Below are 13,646 nucleotides of genomic sequence, written 5' to 3' on the forward strand. Positions count from 1 at the left end.
TCATCATTCATATCCAGCACCATGCATTACACAAACAATGATTTCGGTCTTGTTTCAAGGGTGTTGTTGGTGGCTCCTTTCGAAGATGGTGTGTCAAAACCAGGAGAGAACATTAGGAATCTGCTGTTTGGGAAACTCCGTGCGTTTGGAATAGACGCATCACTGCTAGCTGGCCATGTTGTGTTTGTCACTGACCATGGAGCCAACATAATTGCTGCCCTTATTTATTTTAATTTTTCTATCAGCTGATGAAAAACTTTGCAAAGCAGTCGATTCGTTTTTCAGTTGCGTTTAATGGTGCAATATTTTTGATAGCACATCAACATGTCATGTATGACTGCAGAGGAGGAGAACAGATAGAAGAGTGCTACTCCTGATCAGTGCGTTAAAAGACACAGGGAAATGTAAAACAACCTCAGCAATACAAACAACATAGGTTCTAAAATAATAAGTCAAATAAATACAGTTTAATTTTGCCCTAGAATAGGTATACTTATTGCACTTGAAAAGCTGTAATTACTGCACTAGTATCAATGTAATTATGCACTAGAACGTGATTTCACTCCGTTATTACCGACACATATGCATCCCTTTATTAATAGTACACAGTAAAATAATGTGTTTTCCCTGTGGAACGGGAGAAGACACAAAATGAATTGAATTCTACTGTGCGGGCCTAAATGGTCAGAATGTTTGCGGGAGCAGGCAGGAGTGGACAGCGCATTGTGGGAGCAGGCGGGAGTGTAACATGCACCTTGCGGGTGCGAGCGGTAATGGTCAGAAATCCAGCAGGAGCGGGATTAAGAAAACAATCCCGTGCAGGGCTCTACTTCTCATCTACACAGACAATACACCCATCTTCAGTGTCACCTTTCTTGGTGGCTTAATTTGAGGCACATTCTTTTTTAAATGTCCTTTCTGCTTCATATGCTTTATCTGATTTCTCTGATTTGTCTATTATTTTAAGGTGTTCCAGTCTCTCAAAGAGCTCCTCCTGCCTTTTCAGGAATGTGAGAAGCATGTCAAAATGATTGTCTTGTGTGACACCATTATTGGGATCAACCATGAAGACAAGCCAGTCTTTCTTCACAAATTCAGGAAGCTTGCTTTCTATGGACCTTACCACCAGCGGGTTTTTGATGGCACCAGTATTCCCAAGATCCATGAGATCTGAAAAGACTTTCTTTACTGTCTGGATTAGGTCTATCACTTTCCTTGGCTGGTTTCCTTTCACAGGCGGAATTTCCTCCAGCTCTTCAATAATCTCTAAAGCGATGGTAGACTTATTACCATGCCTGTTTGCCAGCACTCTGAATATGTCCTCAGCTGTGTTGCAGCTGTTGCGGGGATCCATGGCTCCCAGACTGACAGAGCTTTAGATGCTTCCTTGATCAATTTCTCCTGTACAGTTAGATGAACTTCATAGCCTTCACATTTAATGCTTTCTACAAGTATTTTGTAAGCATGTTCACAGACCTTTTCAGCGTCTTGTAGATAAATGTAATGGTGTGATGTTTAATAATGATGATTACAACGTATTAATTGGAATAAGGGATATAAGGATATATTAATCATTGGGAAAACATATGCATGAGGAACAGGGCTTGTTACAAGGACATGAGGGTCTATAGTGGCAGTGGAAAAGTACTGAGTATGTTAGCAGACAGAGGAATGCAGAGTAAATTACAGGAAGGTGTGAGGGTCGCTGACCTTAGATAAGGTTAGCGACTCTGAATAGGAAAGGGAACAATGGAGGTGTTGTGGTCAAGGGGGAGTAGAGACAAGATGTCTATCTCCATGGAAGGTGTGAGGGTCGCTGACCTTGGATAGGGTTGGCAACTCTGAATGGGAAGGGGAACAATGGGGGTGTTGTGGTCAGGGGGGAGTGGAGACGAGATGTGCTTTGATTTGTGGTTTCAGAGATAGGAACAGGATTTTACGATGGCAGCTGCAACAAGGAGGTCACAGCAGATGTAGAAGAAGATTACTTGGAGTCCGGATATGAGTGAGGTGGAAACGGAGTCAGATGAATTGACCAATCAGAAAGAAGACCACACATCCATATTCAGTCAACACTTTGTATAGTATAAAGACTGGGTCAGGGAAAGGAGAGACAGTCAGACTTCGTGAACTGACACAATCTGTTGTTTGTCAGGGATAGGAAGATCTAGACCCAGAGCTCTGTATGCTTTATCCATTTACTGCTAAATAAAACGGCTGGTTTTGAGACCGAACATCTTCTCCTATTGCTTTATCAACAAACACGCAGGACTATGCTCTCACATAGATGAAGATGAGTTGGTAGAGTGAGCTGAAGTCCAACAATTTGGTGATCCTGACGTGATAAAGACGGAGAAGTGACGGATTGACCACAGAAGTAAAAGACAACGGATAACTGCAGTGTGATGGCAACAACAAGCGGCCGCTGAAAAAAAACTAAGGTAAACAGACGCCTGTTTTATCGAAGTTCTGTTATTGGCTATACCAAATTGTGTGTTGTCATTATACGGCAAGTGTCCTAGTTAAAGTGGATGAATAAAGCATTGAAATAAATTGTGCACGGGTTTAAAGTCCCAGAGATTAGAAGCCCTTGAAAGCAACAACAGTACTGAAAAGAAGACGTGAGGGTTTAAAGACCCATGGGTTAAGAAATCCCATAAAAGCAGCGCATGCACGTGGGAAATATGGACGGGTTTAAAGACCCATGGGTTAGAGTCCCATAAAAGCAGCGCATGTCCGTAAAAGGGGTTAGAGGCACTGAGTGAGTAGGTTTAGAGACCCTTGGGAACAAACAAAAAAAACGGAGGTTCCCATAAAAGCAGCGCTCACTGGTTTATGATATGTGCTGTGTTTTAACGGCAAGTGTGAATGTTTGATATTTTGCATGTGTGAATGTTTGATATTTTGCATGATTAAAAAGTGTGTTGTTTGATAAAACTGTATAAGTGTGGTAGAAACTCAGTAGTGTCTCAGAGAGGAAGGAGGGAGTGTCTCAGTGAGAAAGAATCAGCAGTGGAAACCTAACTGGTGTCAACGTAAACTGCCTGATAACACTCACTGATTGGGTCAGTTGCTCGGGACGTATGTGCCATATAAACTGACTGGCTACTGAACTCTTCTCTGATTGGGCTGGTTGCTCGGAACGCAAGTGTCATACAAACCAGCTGGCTACTGAGTGGGGATAGATAAAACATAATGGAAGGGGAATCTGACAGGGAGTGTGAAGAATACGGAGGTTGCCCTCCCAATGTTATATTGACCGTTAAGCAACAATGGGAAATAACCAGGAGTCAAATTTTTGCAGGGCTCCCTAGGAACAAGCAAGACACCATGATTTGGGCGTATGACAGTATATGGAAAGACTTACAAACACAGGGTAAGGTCCCCAAAGAGGAGGAAAGGAAGAGGTTGATATTATACCTAGGGAAGGCAGAAAAACAAGCTAAAAAGAAAGCAGATGAACACTGGAAGGCGGAAAAAGTTTCCATGTTAGTCAAAAGAAAATGGAAGAAAGATGGAGAGGAAAATGAGCAGAGAAGAGCCCACTTACACAACATGACCTTAGCTTGCATGGCAGTAGAAATGAATCAAAAACACTCAGAAATAACCAAAGAAAAAGATAAAGGAAATGAAAAAACAGACGCATCAGCGCCAATATATCCCAAAATACCTGGGATACAACCCCCTCCTTATCCCACACCGCAAATGCCACTCGTGCATGTGGAAGAAGGAGTAATGAAAATGACAGCAATAGGAAAGGAGGAGTACAGACAGATTAGGGAGACGTTAGAGGAAGTAGTAACAAGGAGAATATCAGAGGTGGAGGACCTGGTGAGGGAGGCAGAGCGTAGGGTGCAGGAAGCCAAAGAAGTGAATAGGAAAATACATGAGCGGACAGGAAGAAATAAATCAGGCAAGAAGCTCACCCACGACTGTCAGAAACACCCTCCACCCTAAACGGGGGAGGAGCAGGACAGGGGAGGATACAGAGTCAGGGGGTTGAAACAATGGATGGGTTCCAGGAGAGACAGCTCAGAGAGATAAGAGAGGACGTAATTAGGGCAGAAGGTCCCGAGGAGAGATTGGGGGCAGGTACAGCGGCAGGGGGTGTGAAGAGTAATGAGGGAGACGAAGACACATACCAGGTCACAATTACAGGGGCACTAACCAGGCACAACCAGACTCATATAGCACCCCGTGCTGACCACAGGCATAGACACCAGCTTAGGGACAGAGAACAGATACAACCACCCGCTAGATACCATCAACTGCCACTGATAAATAAAGGACCCAAAACGGGGGATGTGTATCAACCATTCTCATTCACAGACATGAATTGCATCCTGGATAAAATACCCCCTCCCACTGAGGGAGGAGTGCCCTGGATGGAGAAATTTTGCCAACACACATTGGGATATAAATTAGCTATGGGAGATTGGAGAGCATTATTGGGAAAACAACTAGCTATGTGGGAAATACAGCAGATTGAGGCTGCGGCAGACACTAGTCATATACCAGATCCAGAACCATTTACCAGTGAAGCCACAGCTGTGGGAAGGGCAATGAGGGATAAATTCCCCATTCCTCCTGGAGCAATGCATTCACTGACCTTTTCCATGAAAGACGGAGAAGACATGTCAGCATTTTTAGGCAAATGCAAAGGCATATGGACAGACACTGCAGGAAGCCATCCCAGGTTCAGGACAGTTACAGACCACACTGTTTAGAAAAGCTGTTATGGCTGGAATGCCCGAAACAGTACAAGATGCCATGGAGGGCAATCCAGACATCCCAGGCTGCTCTACTGAGCAATGGGAAAAACATTTGATTCATCATATGAAAAGACATAAGGCTATACAGGAGGAGGATAGACAGAGCACAGAGTCAGCCCAGGTGCAGCTCCTAAAGCTCCAATTGGATGAGGCAAGGAAAAAGGTAAATGATGCTAAAAAGACAAACCAAAAGGTAGCCAATCAGATGGTTCAACAGCCGCCACCACAAAACTACACCCCAAATTTGTACCCAGTGCCTGAATGGGTGTCTAGTTCCCCTTATCGGGGCAGGCCTGTCAGAGTAACAGGAGGTATGAGAGGAAGAGGGAGGGGTCGCGGAGGACCCAGATGTATGCCACTTACATGCTTTGGATGTGGCCAGCTTGGACACTGGATCAGGGAGTGTCCCATGCTGTAGTCCAACCGTCTCCAAATGCCATTGCCAGCTCATCTAGCCCATACCTAGTCCGGAGGTTAGCTTGAACAACCTCCTTTACCTCATCAAACCTTTTCTCACATTCACTGGTGACCTTCCCAAGGTTTGTCTCCTGCTCCCTCTCAAGTAATGCCTCTTCACCATCTTCAGCCTTGGCTTCAACGTCTAATAATAGCCCAGTTCTGAAATCATCATTAGCTTCAATGACCCTCTGCGCATTGGCAGAGAACTTCACAAATTATTTTCTGAGCTCCGATTCAGTTAAAGTGCCTGCCTTCCGACTGAGGTAGTTGCCCTGCCTCGTGAAGCAGCTCTTTGCAGCTGTTCTCTCCTTTCTTAGCTGATCCAATGTTTTGCCAAGAAGTTCGTCTGCCATCTTGATCTGTGAGATGTTTCTTCTCTTTTCTGGACTTTCTAAAGCCTTTGGTCGTCTTGTCCTGTTGCTATACTGATGAGTATCAACAGCTGCCTTTTGATCGTCAACTGAAATGCCGATGGTTTTTCCAAGTGTGTGACGACCCCTCCGCTCCACTAGGGGCGCCTGTGATTTTGTGTTCTTCTTTGTCTTGCAGGATCTTGGTCAGGGGCGGAGGCTCATCTCAGGGGCGGAGACGGAGGCTCGTCTTTTTTGCTCATGAGCTGAGTACGGACTACCATGTTTATTTCGTTGCTCTTCATCTTTTCTTTTCTTTTTAAATAAATGTGCTTGGGCAAAATTGCAAACTCGTCTGGTCTGCCATCTTTGTCGCAGCCTACGAGCTGGGCTGTGCTCGTCCTTTCTTGATCCCGTATTGGCGTGATGTCAGGTCAGCTGTAGCGTAGTAAACGGCGCCTCGTTTTCAGAATGAGTTGCGCAGTCTGTTGTTGGGAGACATTGACGAGTGTGGTAAGTGGTTGTTTGTTGTTTTGAGTTAATGTAAGCAGCTATACTGGGTAAGGAGCCGTTGATTTTTATGAGGAGCGTGTGTTTGTGTCGCCACGCTGATTATGCTGGTGTTTTTGTGGGTTCTGTTGGTCCTGCGCACGCCGTAGCGCACACCGTAGTAAATTGTCGTTGTTCTGGCCCTGGTTAGGTTTAAGAGTGGGTTCCCTTTGGAATTCGTTTGGGGGTTGTTAGTGTGGTGAGAACGTGGTTGGAGCAGTTCAGGCCCGTAGCCAGAAACATGTTTTGGGGGGGGGGGGTCGGGCAACACTGCCGAAAGCTACCGGTAAATAAAATTCCCACACTGTATACTATAGCCTAATACCCAACCGTACGGTAAATGTCAACGTATTAATGGCCCATAGATAATCATCAATGCATTAATAAATAAAAGTGGGTCTTACCTTATAAAAGCAGGTCCAATCGTCTTTTTTGTCTGCAAAAGATGTCCAGTACCTCTTCCGGCGTCACCACAATGTCTCTGTGCTCCGAGAGCAATGTCAGTCCATTAAGCCGTCTTTCCGTTATTGTACTGCGCATTTTGTCCTTGATCCTTCCCAGACGGGAAAAACTTCTCTCGACATGGGCACTGGTGACAGGAAGCGTGGTCAAAACGCGGAGAAGCTTGAAGATGCTTGGAAACAACTCACTGCTACAGGCATTTAATGCCTCAATGGCATTTTGTGGAACATAAGTTGCATCTTCCCATGTATCCCGCCAGGTGTCAATTTCTGACTTTACAACTTCCAGATGCGGTGACACTTCATCAGGATACAGGTTGGAGAGCGCTTGAGCTGAGCTGTCATTCAGCATGCTGACCTTAGATGGCAGTAAGGAGCAGAGGTTGGAGATCACATTTCTGTGTTTGCTGAAGCGTTCCTTCATCTGTGATGAATAAAAGTCAAGCATGACTATGAAAAGCTTTTGCCGGTAGTGATTTTCACAGGCCTTCAATGGATCCTCATTGCAGTCCGCGCCTCTTCGTGGTCGAAATTCGACCCCATACTTGGCTGCTTGGGAAGAGGTCTTTTGGAAAATCTGCCTGAACTCCATCTCAGAGTTAGCCCTCATCTCATCTACCTGCTTAATAACAGCATCAGCAGCTGAAACGCAACTCACCAAGTCACAATTTTCCTTCTGAAGGAAGGTGGACAGGTGGTAGGTTTTTGCAAGCATCTTCTCACTCACATTCATGGACAGCATGAATTCTGCATTGTCAATTGAATTAAGGAGCTGAGTGGCTTTGACGGATGTCTCTCCTGTGAAGGTTTCACTGATTTTCTGCAGGCTGGATCGCACAGGGTCTAAAAGCTCGTTGAATGTAAATATTGCGTCGTGGCGTTCGACCCATCTCGTTTCACACAACTTCGTCAGTCGCGTTTTCTTGCAGTCGGGTAAAAGACGCTCCGTCTCGTGTCGCAGACTGCATGCAGACCGCAAAGCCGAATCATGGAAAAAAGTGCAGATTTCCGAGACAATTCCAAAGCAATTTCGCACCATTTGTACAGTGCAGCACTTGTTTAGGACCAAATTCAAACTGTGGCTGGCACAGTGCACATAAACTGCTTGCTTGTGCTTCTCTCTGATTTTAGCTTGGGCACCATTTAAACGGACACTCATGGCAGATGCGCCGTCGTATCCCTGGCCACGTAAAAACTGTAAATCAACGCCTGCATTTGTCAACTGACTTTCGATTGAATTGGGGATTGATTGCCTCCCCGGTTAACTTCTCGATATCAACAAAGGACAAAAAATCCTCTCTGATGCTATATTGGCTGTCATGCTGGTTCACGTATCTGACACAGACAGAAAGCTGCTCCCGCCCTGAAACATCTTTCATTTCATCTGCCAACACAGCGAAACACTGCGCGGAGTTTACTTTCTGCACCAGTTTGTTTGTTATCACATCTCCAATTATGCTAATTATTTCATTTTGTACATCAGGACTGCAGTAGCTAGCATTTGCTGCACATTTACTCAAGTGTTGTAACAGTACTGTTGTTATGTATGCACACATCGACAGTGCTGCATTTGATTTGGTGCTGTTCTATTGTGCTGGGATCGATTGGTGATGCCTGCGGGCTCTGGGTTGTTTGATCGGGTCTGCCTTTGATGCTGTGTCAGTCTAAATAAAGAATGCCACGGAGAGGTTGTGTCGAGCGACAGCGCTGTGTCCTGACGTGATTTCTAAATACAATATTGGCGACGAGGATGGCTGATATCTCTCTCCCACCACCTGCCCCCTTCCTGGCATTACCTGGCGAGCCTCCGGTACCATGGACTCGCTGGCTACATAGTTTTGAAAATTACATCATCGCCTCAGGGCTCGACGACGTGAGCCAGGCTAGGAAGACGGCTCTGTTGCTACACTGCTTGGGAGCAGAGGGTCATCGTGTGCTCGGGTCTCTGGGGAACGTCACAAGCTTTGCCGAAGCTGTGGGACTTATGAGCACCCATTTCGCTGCTCCACAGAGTGCCCTCCCTCGGCGATTTATATTCCGTCAGCGACACCAACTGCCTGGTGAGTCTGTGCGGCAGTACGTAGCTAATTTGCGAGGGCTAGCTAGCTCATGCAAGTTTGGCGCGCTTCAGGACGAGATGGTTCGCGACCAGCTAATCGAACACACCAACAACGCAAAGGTGCGTGAGACTCTCCTGCTGGAAAAAGACGATCTGCTGCTGTCCAGAGCAATTACCATCGCACTACAGGTTGAGGGAGCAGCTGAGTGTGCTGCTATGCTAAATACACAGCAAGTGGCCACCTCCAGTCAAGCTGCCAACGACTCCTCCCTCTACTCACGGCTGCCCCCTCGGGACGCACCCCAACCAGAGCGAGGCGGGCGCCGACTCCACTGGGGACGTCTTGCAACTGCAACGACGGCGTTCTCGGCCCCGCCCTCAACAGTCCTGTGGTAACTGTGGGTCTCGGTCTCATGTTTCAAGGGCTCAGAACTGCCCTGCCCGTGGCCAGACATGCCGTAGCTGCGGTAAGCACAATCACTTTGCCAACGTCTGTCGATTTTCCCCGGCTGGGTCAGAGGGCCACACCCCCCAGTCTTCAACCGCCGTCATTCACAAGGTGAGCTCTGGGCCAGTGTCATTCAAATCATGCACAGTCAACATTAATGATGTGTGCATCCCCCTGCTGTTGGACACCGGTGCAAGTGTGTCTCTCCTGAATGTTGATACCTACAGTCAATTTTTCGGTTCACTGCCACTGTCCGCACCCTCAGCTGTCCTCTGTGGGTATGGTGACTCCAAAATCGATCTGGTTGGCTCTCTCCAAGTGACTGTCCGCTATGGAACCAAGCTGGTGCCCAATGCAGTTTTTCATGTGGCACGCCGTGGGGCCAACCTGATGGGCCTGGACCTGTTCTCCGCTCTGGGGTTCTCCCTCTTAGACACAAGGGGGGCAGCAATCCTGACTGTCGCCACACCTTGGCAGCAGAAGTGGCCATCGCTGTTTATGGGGCTGGGCTGCCTCTCCGCCTTCACCCATCAACCTCTCCTCAACCCTGCTGTGAAATCTGTCATCCAACCACTGCGCCGCATCCCGTTAGCTCTCCGTGATGGGGTCTCCGCCGAGCTGCAACAACTGCTGAAAGCTGGCATCATTGAACCGGTGGACGCGTCACCTTGGGTCTCAAACCTCGTGGTGGCTAAGAAGAAGTCGGGGGGCCTGCGTGTCTGCGTCGATCTACGTGCAGTAAATAAGGCAGTGGTCCCTGATAAGTATCCACTGCCCACCTCAGAAGAACTCACTGCTCAGTTCTATGGCTCTGAGGTGTTCTCCAAGCTCGACCTCAGACAGGGGTACTTACAGGTGCCCCTCCACCCCAGCAGCCGAAACCTCACAGCCTTTGTGACACATGCAGGAGTGTTTCACTACACCAGGATGCCTTTCGGTCTCAGCTCCGCCCCTAGCTGCTTCCAGAAAATCATGGTCTCCGTGCTGGCTGGCATACTGGGCGTGGCCATTTATCTGGACGATATTGGTACACGGGCCCACCAGTGAAATCCACGACAAGCGCCTTAACATGGTCTTCGCAGCCCTGTCCAAGCACAAGCTAACTCTCAATGCTGAGAAATGTGTCCTCTCTGTGCCAGCCATCGACTTCGTGGGGTTCCGGCTGTCAGCGAGCGGTGTAACTCCACTACAATCCAACGTGGACGCCATTCAGGCCATCCCTGAGCCCAGCTCGGCCGCCCAGGTCGCCTCCTTCCTGGGTATGACAAGTTACTACCTGAGGTTTCTTCCCCAGTACTCTGCGACCACAGCCCCCCTGCGCCAGCTGCTGCGTAAGGACGAGCCATGGGTGTGGTCAAAGGCATGCAGTGACGCTGTGCGTGATCTCAAGACTCAACTGACTTCACCACCAGTGTTGGCTCACTTCGACATCTCCAGCTCCACCTTTGTGACCTGTGACGCATCAGCCACAGCGATAGGGGCCGTGCTGTCTCAAACCCAGAACGGTGTGGAGAAGCCCATTGCCTTCGCCTCCCGTGCCCTCAACCTGACCGAGCAGCGGTACTCCGTGGGTGAGCGTGAGGCGTTAGCCTGTATCTGGGCTTGTGAAAGGTGGCACCTCTACCTCTATGGCCGCTCCTTCACCCTCAGGACAGATCACCAGGCCCTGACAGCGCTGCTGTCCACATCTGGGACAGGCCACAAACCCCTGAGGCTGCACCGCTGGTCTGACCGCCTCCGCCAGTACAACTTCAGCCTGCAGTTCACCCCAGGCAGAGACAATGTTGTCGCCGACCTGCTCTCTCACTCTGTCTCCACCCCAGCTCCACAGACGGACACTGACTGTGTGGAAAAGGACATTGTCCAAATGCTACACACACCCCTCCAGGCCACTGTCTCTCTGCAGGAGCTGAGGGCAGCCTCCGAACAGGACCCTGTCCTCTCCCAGCTCCGCACCTACATCCAGAACGGCTGGCCACACAAGGTCCCAGAGGAGCTGGCTGCGTTCGCCCGAGTCAGACAGGAGCTCTCCTGCTGGAACGACACCTGCGTGGCACGTGGGTTTTGCACAGTGGTCCCAGCTGCTCTCCGTGCACGTGTTTTGAATACGGCGCATGAAGGCCACCTGGGCATTGTGAAACTGAAACAGCGCTGCCGAGACCTGGTGTGGTGGCCGGGGATAGACAGAGATATTGAGGCTCTGGTGAAGGACTGTTCTGCCTGCCTTGTGAGTGGCAAGACTGGCCACCAGGCTTCCCCACCCCTGCAACCTCTCGCCTGGCCCTCTCAGCCCTGGGAACACCTGCAGTTGGACATTTGTGGTGAGATCCATGGAGTTCCCCACCACCAACGCTTCATGGTGGTCGCCTACGATCTACACTCAAAATGGCCTGAACTCACCACTTCCGGCACTGTGACCTCACAGATCATCATCGACTTCCTGGACTCTCTTTTCTCTCGCTGGGGCCTCCCAAAGGCCATCACCACTGACAACGGCCCTCAGCTGGTCTCTGCTGAGTTCACTGCTTATCTCGAAAGCAAGGGCATCCGTCATATACGCACTGCGTACTACCACCCCCAGGCCAATGGCGGCGTTGAACGTTTTCACCAGTCACTGAAGAACGGCCTCAGAGCACACATGGCCCAAGGGTGCTCTTTCACGCAGGCCATCCGTCACACTCTGCTGCACTATCGGGCCACACAGCACTCGACCACAGGCGTCTCCCCAGCCTCTCTCATGCTAGGCCGGGAACTGTGCATGCCCCTTGACAGGCTCCGCCCCTCCACACCTGAGGCACCTCCCTCTGGGGTCAGAGCCTCAGTCACTCGTCAGCAGATGCGGATGAAGCAACGGTTTGACCAGTCAAAACGAACCAGGGTGCCAGACATCAATGTGTCAGACTGGGTCAGGGTCCGCAGGCCCCACAGGGACAATAAAATGGCTTCATACTGGTCCTCTCCTCTCCAAGTCACCCGTCAGCTGGGCCCAGCCACTTACCTCCTCAGCGATGGCACTCGGTGGCACTCCAGTCGTCTACGGAAGGTGTCAGCTCCGCCACACACAGCTGGTGACACAACCATAGCCATTCCCTCAGCATGGCGAGACGCCCCGGGGCTTCATGCAGCTCCTACACGGGCCCCAGACATTTCTGGGCCTCAGCTTCCCCTGCCATCTCCCTCCCCACCTCGGCCTGCCCAGCCTCAGGCCGCCCCGCGACCTGTTCGCACACGTTTACGCCCTGGCCACCTAGAGGACTTTGTGTCAACCTTTCATGTTTGAAATCCTGCCGGGGGGGGGGGGGAATGTTATGTATGCACACATCGACAGTGCTGCATTTGATTTGGTGCTGTTCTATTGTGCTGGGATCGATTGGTGATGCCTGCGGGCTCTGGGTTGTTTGATCGGGTCTGCCTTTGATGCTGTGTCAGTCTAAATAAAGAATGCCACGGAGAGGTTGTGTCGAGCGACAGCGCTGTGTCCTGACGTGATTTCTAAATACAATAACTGTGTCACCAGATGTAGCCCTAAACCTGAGTAAAGCCCTGAAATTTCCGTCATTGTGAGTTGGCTCATTCAATGTCACTGGTCCTGAATCAATATAACCTCTCAGCGCGAGTTCTTGGCGACCGCAAAAAATCAACGTTGCAATGATGCTTTTGAGTTTTTCTCTGTTTTCTTGGACTCGCTTTTTTCTCTCAGAATCGAGCCTCAGTGAAATTGCATCCATTTTATTGTTGAGAACCATTTGGAAATTGTCCGCTTTCAAACATGCATCCTTTTGTGCATGGTCTTTGAACGTCTCTAAAGCATGTTTCCAGCCTGAGAAGTGGACATTAATTAGCTTGCCAGCTTTTCTGTGCCCTCCCTTGCCCACATGCTCGACTGCAAACGCAACACAGTGCTTACAGAAACAACCGTCGGACCTTGTTGAGTATACTAGCTAGCCAGCTAAACTGGTCAATCCCATGACGTTGGAAACGTAGTTTACCTCCTAGTTTTGTAGGGAATGTTTGTCCGATATTGGCCGTCCAGTCCAGTGAGTATATTTCTCTTCTCTGTTCGTCTGATATTTTCCCACCAATATAATCCACAAAGTCGTGTGAAAACGTTTCCGAGGTAGAGGACGGCGGGCGGGTCTGCTAACTCTGGCTCCGTTTCCGAGGAGGAGGGCAGTGGGTCTGCTAACACTTGCTCCGGGAAATCGGTAACGTTAGTGACCAGATCATCTGTAATGTTCTTGTTTTTCTTTTTTGAGTCGGGACACGTTGAAACAAAAAAATCACTGATTTTACGAATATTAACTTTACTGCTCTTGCCTGATTTACAGGCAGCTTTCGGCGGCTCCATTGCTTTTGAAAAGCAAACTATAGATCCACCATTTAGCTAGCATAACCAGGGGCAGGTTGCTTAGCTGACTCGTCAGACCCCTGAGCCAATCAAAAGCCTGTGATTTTATTTGTTTTACGATACAGACCAATAAGATACATCATGTTTGGAAACAAATTAACTGACAGGTTTAACGCCTGTCAGTCACGATAGATGCAGTG

Source organism: Lampris incognitus, chromosome 5 (assembly GCF_029633865.1).
Source record: "Lampris incognitus isolate fLamInc1 chromosome 5, fLamInc1.hap2, whole genome shotgun sequence".
NCBI lineage: Eukaryota > Metazoa > Chordata > Actinopteri > Lampriformes > Lampridae > Lampris > Lampris incognitus.